The sequence below is a fragment of the Silene latifolia genome, chromosome X (assembly GCF_048544455.1).
Source record: "Silene latifolia isolate original U9 population chromosome X, ASM4854445v1, whole genome shotgun sequence".
Taxonomy (NCBI): domain Eukaryota; kingdom Viridiplantae; phylum Streptophyta; class Magnoliopsida; order Caryophyllales; family Caryophyllaceae; genus Silene; species Silene latifolia.
The window spans coordinates 195,434,639-195,445,697 of NC_133537.1; the positions used below are offsets into that span (position 1 = coordinate 195,434,639).

Consider the following 11,059-nt stretch of genomic DNA (forward strand, 5'->3'; position numbering starts at 1 on the left):
CCTTTAAATTTCGGAATGTCAGTCATGTTGAAGTTGGTTGGCAATGAGTATTCACTGCTTCATACTTTCGGCTATTTTCTTTGTAGATGTCATCCCCCTTGAGGTACAATAGTTTCTCTTCCAGATATTGAAGACGTTTTTCTGCTTCAGTAAGAATAGGTGGATGATCGATCTCAGGTTTTTCAAAGGGTGGAGGATCGTCGCGAAATGGTATGTCAGGAATGGGACCGTCCGCAGGAGGGAGTCTGGCTTCCTATAATACTCATCCTTTTAGGGACCCGTTGACCGACGTTGACTGACCCTAGACATCTATCTTGACCTTCGGAAACCTTACGAGTGATGACTGGTGACGGTGTGAGCGTTGGAGTGCGTGATACTCGATCTAGCTAAGGCTACTCGATCGAGTAGCTTGGGAGCTCGATCGAGTAGAGGTCACTCAATCAAGTTAGTTGATTACTCGATCGAGTAACGGGTTTGCAGCGGGGAATTATAAATCCTAAATCGTGAAACCCCAAATCATTTCTCCACCTTCCTCCTAAACCTAAATTCCGTCACTCCTCTTCTCCTTCACAATGCTTCACCTCCTTGATGCCTTTGTGAGTGAGAGCACCTTAGGGATGGCATGCTTGAGTCGAGTAGCGATCTTGACGCCGGATTGCTGTATAATAGGTATGTCGTCGTCATCATCATCGCCGTCCTTGTTTTCAGTAGGTTTATAGTGGTATTAATAGATGGTTATAATGATTGTATATGTGGTTTTCATGGTTGATGGGTGTCTTGTGAGCGGATGCGAAATTGTTGCGGTTTCCTAAAGGTAGGTTTGCCTACTTAGTACTGTTGATTGTCTATAGAGTCTATTGATGTTGTTTGGTTGGTTTATACTCAATATTATTGATTGGTTGTGATAGTTGTAATGTTGTGTTGGTATATAAGTTGGTGATTGTTGTTGTACAGCTGAGTGTGATTGTTCGTTTGTGGTTCTCGAGGTGCGTCCTCGGCTGAGTGGAGTCACTTGCGGGAGTGGCTTCACGCCCTGGATTTTCCCTCCATGGAACCCGCCACGGGAGGGGATGTGCACATTAAGGAACATGGGTTTATCGCTCGGATAGATGAGCGGGGCTTAGGTGGGAACGGCCGCGGTCCCCCACTAGCAGGACTGGACCTTCGGGCAATAAGAGATGTGTGGTTGGTTGGAGGAGGCGTGGTGTATTTGTGTTGTGGTACTTGTGTTGTGTCTTCTCTTGTATGTCTCTTATCTCAGTCACTGACCTTGTGTGGTTTTGTGGTGTTGTTTGTTCTTGTTGTGTCTGCCGTGATCCACTATGGTGAGCAGTTAGTCTTAGCAGGTTGTGATTTGGATCATAGCTGGGTGCTTGGAGGGACAAGTATATCTCGAGTCACGACATAAGTAGTTTTGCTTAGCTGGTAGTGGTCTTGAGTTGTATCTTTTATATCGTCAGTTGTTTGTAATTCACTTGTAATAGAACTTAAACGTTCTTTAATCGACAGTTGATTATTACTGACCTCGGGCAACCGAGATGGTAACACCCTTATCTAGTAGGGGAGGTCTTGTTAAGGCTCCTCGTTAGGTGGGGGTGTTACAAAGTGGTATCAGAGCGACGATTTTGGAACCTGTAACAAATGAGCCTAATGAACGTAGTGAGTCTAATAAAATGAACCTGGTGGATGAATGTTGGGAGCCCCAGCTGATGCTTGATTTTGGGTGATTAGGCGCCCTCATTTCAAAATCATGGTCCCATTATGCTTAAGCTAGTCACCAAGTATTGGAATTGATGTGATCAATATTTGAGCATATTTAGTCCCCGAATTAGCCTCATTCCTATGCTTTTTAGTGCATATTTGGGTCATTTACAATCTTTAGTCCTTTGTTTTGCATATTCCTTGAGGTTTTGTTTCCTTGGCGGGAGAGGAGTGCAAACCTTGCATTTTCATGGCAAAATAGAGCTAAATTGATCGAATCTAATGACCAAGCATCAAAGAGAAGACAAGAGTAGAAGGCCTTTGTACATAATGTAGTAGATGGACAATGATGAAGAAGATCCTTGCATCCCCGACAAAATCCCGGAGGATTGTTGGAAGAAGAAAAGAAGAAAAGAAGAAATGGAAGCTGAGCTAAGATCCGCTCGTCTCACCCATCGGGACGCCTGTCCAGAAGCTCGCCAGGCTACTCGTGCTTACCGCCAGGCTGCTCGTCCAGAAGCTCCCCAATCCGCCCGTCCCGACCCTTAGACGCTCGGCTTGTCCTTCAGAGAAACACGCCCCCTTCTTTCTTCATTCGAGATGCGCATATTTTTGGAAGACTAGCTAAAAGGAGACCCGCATCTTTTCTTGAGAGGAGCGATTCCTCAAGGACTTAGTCGTCATTTAAGCCCTTAGTAACCCTAATTTGTGCACCTAATCCCCACTATAAATACCCCATTAGTCTAATTAGACTATGATGTTCTTCTTATCAATCTTTAGTGTAGTTTATATTATTCTAATCTCTCTTTTATCTTGTTATCAACTTCTAATCAAGTATTAATACAAATCTCATTTCCTTAATTTCTCTATTGTTCATCTTGTATTTTGGGTAATTGAAGATTATTTGGGTTTATTGGGAGATTGACAACCTTCCATCAATCATCAAGTACTTCTATTATTCTTTGCATTATTATTTTGGAATCATCATTAGGTATAATTCTCTTAATCCCTTTTTAATTATTGTTAATCATCTTCATTTATTCATCATGTTTTGCTTTGTTAATATGATTGACAACCTTGTTAACATGTTAAACTTGATAATGAGTGAGTAGTTTCCTTAACTAGGTTTAATGGGGAATTAGGGGAAACAAACATGGGGGCACTACTACAAATCCAGGCAACTACAACGCCCCTTTAACAACGAATATTCACGAAAATCACAATAGACGTTGTAGAATGTATGGCGCGAATTTTACTAAAATCAATTACAACGGGTATGGTTATAAAAACCGTTGTTATTCGTTTTTAAACGGGTCACACATGCACAACCGTTGTTAATAATTTGGCGCAAAATTGGCGCAAAGTTAGTGAAAAGTAATCACAACGGTTATTTTTGAAACCCGTTGTTAAAACTTATTTAACAACGGGTGTTTTTTATAACCGTTGTTAAAACATATTTCACAACGGTTGTTGTTTAATAACCGTTGTCAATACCTTCCATACTATAAACCACACAAACACAAGTCTGCTGCAGCCACAAAACACAAACCTTAATACACAAACACAAACCCAAAGCAGTTGACCAAACACAAACACAAAACACACACTTTCTCATCGTCTCTTTCTCTCTTTCCCATCGTCGCTTTATCTTCTCGCCGTCACTGTTGATTTCATCGTCTCTTTACGTACGTTCTGTAATTATCAGGTTTGTTTCATCGTCATTATTTTATTGTTCTAATTATTTCATTTCAATGTATGTGTTTTTATCGACCATTAGGTTCCGTTCAGCATCTGCTAATTATTTCATTTCCATGTATGTGTTTCTAATTATTTCATTTCCATCTTCTTTGGCGTCCTTCAGTACGGATCGAGCATGTTTTGTGATTAGGGTTTGGAGAATATATTGAGATAATGGAAATGCATGTTAGTTGAGATAATGCAATGTATTTATACTAATGTGTGGGTTGAGTTGTTTTTTAATTAATATATATGTTAGGAAGTTGTGCCATATATGTTAGGAAGTTGTGCCATAATCAGATCTTGATGATGACTGATAGATCTATGGAGTTGAAAAAATGGAAGCAAATCAAACAAGCATAACTCAACACTTTCAAAATGATCATTTCATTTAATTTTAAACCAAATACATTACAAAAAGCAATTATCGAAATCAAAAGATGTATAATAAGTGGAACAACCCGATTAAGCGTAAAAAGCGCTTCTCAACCCGCCACCAATCACGCCACTCTGGTATACCGCTAACTTCCGGGTCATTGGCTTCATATTTTGCAATAACAGATTGAATATATGCAAGGACACGACTTGCATGTGGAGATAAGGTTGGAAGAGTACAACTCAACATATCTCTCTGGCGCAGCCAAGTTGCGAGTAACAGCCGACGAGGGTATGAAGATGATGATGATGATGATGATGAGGCTTTGTTGACAAGCCGGACTGCTTCACGCCTCTTAATCCAATAATTCCGTTGATGTTCAAGGGATGCTTTGATTAATGGGTGTTGATCGGCGGGAAGCCCGGCGAGAACCTTCCCATCATCTTCAATCGTTTGTGTAAGCCATTCTTCGTTGTTGATAAAATTAGGGTTCATTGCCATGTTGTTTCAATTAATGAATGTTAGTAAAGGATGCTTTAATATGTTAGTAAAGGATGCTTTAATATTTATAGCTAGGAGTAATATTTAATTTTTTTTTTTTTTTTTTTAAGAACAAACAACAACGGTTATTTACAAACAACCCGTTGTTATAACTTTCCCCCCCAAAATTGAGTCACACTTTCCACAACGGGTTTTTATACTTAAAACCGTTGTTAATATTTTTCACAACGGTTTCCTTAAGAAAACCAACCGTTGTTAAAACCTTTTACAACGGACGCTTTAACAACGTCCGCTTTTTTATATAAAAACGGTTTTTGACCGTTGTTATAGGTTGTATCTGTAGTAGTGGGGATGATTCAAGCTTAATTTAATATGTTTTCATAATTTATTTGCTTGCTTGTTGTGATCTCAACTTATGCACATGTTATGTTTGATGAAATGCGAGCCTATGAATCCTTGCATTTTTTACCCATCACTTACCTTTTCAATGAGACTTGTAAGACATAAACCAACTCGAGTCTCATTAGACCATGCATATAGTTGAGTAGGGAGGATTAAGTCAACTTGTAGGTGTTGTACAATCTAATCGATTCGGCTCCGGGTCCCAAACCTTCCTAGGATTTTAAGACATAAACCAACTCGGTCATATCACAAAAATAATTGCTTGCTTATAATTTCAGAATATGTTTGTATGATCAATTCCCATGAATCCCCTATGAACCCATGACACCCTAGTGCTTTTAATCAATTATTTACATCTCATTTTAGTCATCTTGCTTGTTTACTTTTATTGATATTTAGTTTAGTGATCTTCTTATCTCAACCCAAATTGTGACACCCCTAGACACCACTACTTGCAATCGAAAATCCGACATCAATACCCGTCCCTTGGGATCCGACCTTTACTTGCCTCTTTACTAGTAGTAGAGTTGTTTGTGAAGTTATAAATATTGTTTTAGTCTAGGTGCTCCTAACGACAAGTAACCGAAATCTAAGCTCAGAGCGGACCGACCAAAAATGGCGCTGTTGCCGGGGACGGTGTTAACTTGATTTGATTTTCTTTGATTGTTATTAGTTGTGTGCTTTTTTGCCTTGGGGAAGTAAAACTCCTCAAGGTTTGTTCTAATTGTTTTCGAGTTGTTTGATATTTTGCATGTCTAGATGATCACAAGGTAACTTGTTACCCATTGATCACGAAATTGAAAAGACTTTGACAACCAATAGAAGACTTGCTAGAAATACTTTGAGAGGTATTGGTGAGGTTATAGATATTCAACCAAATACTATTGAGTTCATCAACCCTTTTGCAAGAGAAGGTGAGGAGAACCCAACACAAAATCAATCACACAATCAACCCACAATGCCTAAGTTTTCATCACATTCCGTACCAACCGAGGATAACCTACCCATTGGTACTCCCACACCACAACACTTAACCGGAAATTTCATTGCAAAATCCGCATTTATCCAATTAGTCGAAAGAAGCCAATTTGGGGGGATGCCTAGTGAAGACCTTCATTCCCATATGGAAACTTTTTGTGACTATTGTGATGCGATTTCACAAACCGGAGTGACTCAAGACCAAATTCGATGGGTCTTATTTCCTTTTTCTCTAATTGGTATCGCAAAACAATGGTTGAAGAGCCTTGTGATGTGACCATAATTGGTGCATATTTAGCCCCCGAATTAGCCTTGTTTCCATGCTTTTTAGTGCTTATTTGGGTCATTTCTTATCTTTAAATCTTTGTTTTGCATATTCTTTGAGATTTTGATCCCTTGGTAGGAAAGGAGTAAGAATCTTGCATTTTCATGGCAAAACGAGACTAAATTGATCGAATTCAATGACCAAGCATCAAGGAGAGACAAGATTAGAAGGCCTTTGTACATATCATAGTAGAAGAACAAGTTTGAGGAAAGATCCTTGAGTCCCCAAGGAAATCCCCAAGGAATTTAGGAAGAAAAGGGAAGAAAAGAAGAAGTTACTATGCTGACTGACAATCCGAGCGGATTGTCAACAATCCGCCCGTCCAGCCCTCGCACAATCCGAAAGCGCCCCGTGCTCGAATCCGCTCGGATTCCCCTCAACAATCCGTCCGGATTCCTCGAGAATCCGCTCGGATTCCACCGCCCAAATCCGTCCGTCCAGACCTTATTCCGCCCGGATTTCTTCACAAAGACGGATTGTCTTCTTCAAGCTACGAAAAGAGAAGCCCTTCTCTCGAAAAATACCGGGTCCTCCTTGCTCAACTTAAAAAGTGTAATTACTAGTTTAGCCCTTAGTTAACCCTAATGCATCCTCCCTAATTTTCACTATAAATACCCCATTAGGCTAATTAGAGGAGCATGTTCTTCTTATCAATAATTAGTGTAGTTAATATCAATCAAATCTCTCTTCAATATTGTAATCAAGTATTAATCAAGTTTTAATCCAAGTTTTAGTTCTTTAATCTCTCTTTTGTTCATCCTTTATTTTGGGTAATTGAAGATTATTTGGGTTATTATTGGGAGATTGACAACCTCTCAATCTAGCATTCAAGTACTTCTATTATTCTTGCTTTGTTGTTGGAATCATTAGTAGGTATAATCTCTTAATTCCTTTTTAATTATTGCTAATTACTTTCATTTATTCATCATGTTTCATATTGTTGGTATGATTGACAACCTTTCTAGCATGATCAACATGATAATGAGTGAGTAGTCTCTTAGCTAGGGTTAATGGGTGATTAGGGGAAACCAACATGGGGAATGATTCATGCTTAAATTAATATGCTTTCATGTTTTATTTGCTTGCTTGTTTTGATCTCAACTCATGCACATGTTATATTTGATGAAATGCTAAGCCTATGAATCCTTGCATTTACTATCATCTCCTATCTTTTCAATGAGACTTGTAAGACATAACCCAACTCGAGTCTCATTAGACCATGCATGTTGTTGAGTAGGGAAGATTAAGTCGACTTGTAGGTGTTGTACAATCTAATCGATTCGGCTCCGGGACCCAAACTTTCCTAGGATTGTAAGATATAACCCAACTCAATCCATCACAACAATAATTGCTTGCTTATAATTTGAGAACATGTTTGTATGATCATATCCCATGATTCCCCTATGATCCCATGACACCCTAGTGCCTTTAATCAATTGTTTACACCCCTTTAATTCATCTTGCTTGTTTATTTTCATTGTTATTATAGTTTAGTAACCTTCTACATCAACCCAATTTGTGACACCCCTTAGACACCACTAGTTACAATAGAAATCTCATTTCAACTCCCGTCCCTTGGGATCCGACCTTTACTTGCCTCTTTACTAATTGTAGAGTTGCTTGTTAAGCTATAAATTGTGTTTTGATTCGACCGTGACCAACGACCACATCTTAATTTGTGAACACTTAGCGGGGTCGCATCAAAAAAAAAATGGCGCGTTGTTGGGGACGGTGTTTGTTTGATTTAGATTTCTTTTTATTGTTATTAGTTGTGTCTTTCTTCGCCTTGAGGAAGTAAAACTCCTCAAGGTTTGTTCTAATTGTTTTTGAGTTGTTTGATATTTTGCATGTCTAGAAGGTTACAAAGTGATTTGTTACCTTTTGACCGTGAAATCGAAAGAACCTTGACGAACAATAGGAGACTTGTTAGGAGGAATTTGAGAGGTGTTGGTGAAGTTGTTCAACCCACTAGTGAGTTTGTCAATCCTTTCGCAATAGAAGGAGAAGAAAACCCATTACACAATACCCCACAAAATCCACCTACAATGCCAAAATTCTCGTCACACTCCGTACCCACCAAGGAGAATCTACCAAATGGTACTCCTACACCGCAACATCTCACCGGAAATTTCATTGCCAAGTCCGCCTTCATCCAACTAGTTGAGAGGAGCCAATTTGGGGGGATGCCTAGTGAGGATCCTCATTCTCATATGGAAACCTTTTGCGATTATTGTGATGCTATCTCTCAAACGGGCGTGACTCAAGACCAAATTAGATGGGTCTTATTTCCTTTTTCCTTAATCGGCACCGCAAAGCAATGGTTGAAGGGCCTTGATAAGGCCACCCTTGGAATAGATTCTTGGAAGAAGTTGGCTCTAGCTTTCTACAAAAAATTCTACCCACCGGAAAAGACCAACATGTTAAGAGCTCAAATTACGGGTTTTAAGCAAAGGGATGAAGAGTCTTTGTATGAAGCTTGGGAGCGGTTCAAGGGAATTTGTCGCTCATGTCCTCACCATGGACTTAGCGAATGATTTTTGGTGCAAGAATTTTGGAACGGTCTTTATGAAGACTCAAGAAATATCCTTAATATGGGATCGAATGGGATGTTCACCGAGGTTGATGACAACCAAACTTGGAGCAAAATTGAAGAGATGGCAATCCACAATTCACAATATAGTAGGCCTCGCAAGGCTACTAGAGGAGGAAAGTATGAGGTGGACGCCGTTACTCAATTAGGTGCCCAACTAAGCTCCCATATCGATACAATCAACTTGAAGTTTGAACAAGCTATGGCTAGACTTGAGGAAAACTCAAAATCATCGAAGCATCATGTCAATGCCATGACGGCATCCTCATCAATCCCAAGTGGGATATGTGAGAATTATGGAACTTTGGGTCATGACCCAAGTGAGTGTAGGGGAACAACCGAACAAGTGAATGCTTTCCAAGCATATAAAAGTGGTACCCCTTATTCAAATTTTTACAATGAAAACACCAAGTTCCATCCAAATCTCTCATACAAAAGCCAAAATGTTCAAAACCCTCAAACAATATACACTCCACCACCCATGAGAAACCAAAATCAAATACCCTTTTACAATCAAAACCAAGGCTACCAAAATCAAAATCCATACAATCACCAAAATGACCAAGGTTTTGATGTCCAAAAAGCGGTCCTCCAAATGCAAAAGAATCAACAAGAATTTTTCACCCAAATGCAAAAAGATAGCCAAGCAAAGGAAACCACCATCAACAACATTCTAGCTGACACCAAGATGTTGGAAACACAATTGACTCAACTAGCATCTTCAAGCTCACAAAGACAAAAGGGGCAATTACCACCTCAAAATAATCCCCCTAGACATGAAATGGTTAGTGCCATTCACTTGAGAAGTGGTACAAGGTATGAAGCACCGAAGAAGCAAGTTGAGGATGAAGTTGTGGAAGCTAGTGAAAAGGAAGAAATTGTGCAAAACTCCAAAGATGGAGAATCATCAAAAGAAGAAAGTTCAAAGAAAAATGAAGACAAGGCCAAAGAGAAGGAGCCCATTGTGATTAGACTTCCTTTTCCAAGTCGTCAAGCCAAGCCCAAATTTGATGATCAACTTGGAAAGTTCATGGAAATTGTGAAGAATTTAGAAGTCTCAATTCCTTTCACGGAATTAATCAATCACGTCCCGGCCTATGCGAAGTACATGAAAGATATCCTCACAAAGAAGAAGTCGATCCGGAAACTTGAGACTATCGCCTTCACTAAGGTGAGTAGTGCAATACTTCAAGGGAGTTCACCTCCAAAGTTAAAGGATCCGGGAAGCTTCTCAATACCGTGTACCATTGGCGACACGACGATCAACAAAGCCTTATGTGATCTAGGGGCTAGTGTGAGTGTCATGCCGTACTCGGTAAGTAAAAGGTTGGGGATGGGAGAGCTTAAATGCACCAACATCACACTCCAAATGGCCGATAGATCGACGAAGACACCATTAGGAATATGGGAAGATGTCCCCGTTCGAATTGGGAAGTTTTTCATCCCGGTGGACTTTGTCATTGTTGATATGGAGGAAGATTCCAACATTCCAATCATCCTAGGAAGACCTTTCCTATACACCGCCGGTGCGGTGATTGATGTGAAACATGGTGAGCTCACTCTAGAAGTGGGAGATGAAAGCATAACTTTTAATCTTGACAAGACTATGAGAGCTCCTCGTTTTCATGAGCCATGTTTCATGATTGATCATTATAGCCGAAAAGATGAAAGGAAGAAATCGGAACTCCAATGGAGGAAGAAAATTGAAGATGCTCCATTCAAAGAGCAAGTGAATTGTGACAAAGAGAGCTTGCAAAGCTCATCAAAATCAACCAAGGAAGAAGAGGATGGCCTCATTGGCCAAGAGAAGAAATTGGGAGAGTTGTCTCCATCTAAGCAAGAGATTTTCAATGATCAACTCAATGAAGTTTGTCGTCTTTGGGACGACGAATTTGAAGGGATTTTTAATCCCTACATTGGACATGCCATCGATCATTATCAACAACAAGGGCCACGGTCTATTGAGGACCTCTACCATAATAATGAACAAGCTTTTGATTACTTCTTCAAGGTGTTGAGCAACATTGATCGGGTCCATTTCGTTTCACAAATTAAGTATATGTGGTCGTTGGTCAATGGTCGATACAAAACACAATTTATACTTCACAAACAACTCTACAATTAGTAAAGAGGCAAGTAAAGGTCGGATCCCAAGGGACGGGTATTGAAATGAGAATTCTATTGTAACTAGTAGTGTCTAAGGGGTGTCACAATTTGGGTTGATGTAGAAGGTTACTAAACTAAAATAGCAATGAAAATAAACTAGCAAGATGAATAAAATAAGGGGTGTAAACAATTGATTAAAGGCACTAGGGTGTCATGGGTTCATAGGGGAATCATGAGATATGATCATACAAACATGTTCTCAAATTATAAGCAAGCAATTATTGTTGTGATGGATTGAGTTGGGTTATATCTTACAATCCTAGGAAAGTTTGGGTCCGGAGCC

The 11,059-nt window shown here is 39.6% G+C and overlaps 1 non-coding gene across 1 annotated transcript; it reads right to left on the minus strand.

Moving 5' to 3' along the window:
- Positions 1–8,437: 8,437 nt before the first annotated feature.
- Positions 8,438–8,544, minus strand: LOC141624651 (small nucleolar RNA R71). Its single transcript, XR_012534456.1, has one exon. It is a non-coding gene; the product is annotated as a small nucleolar RNA R71 (small nucleolar RNA).
- Positions 8,545–11,059: the final 2,515 nt, after the last annotated feature.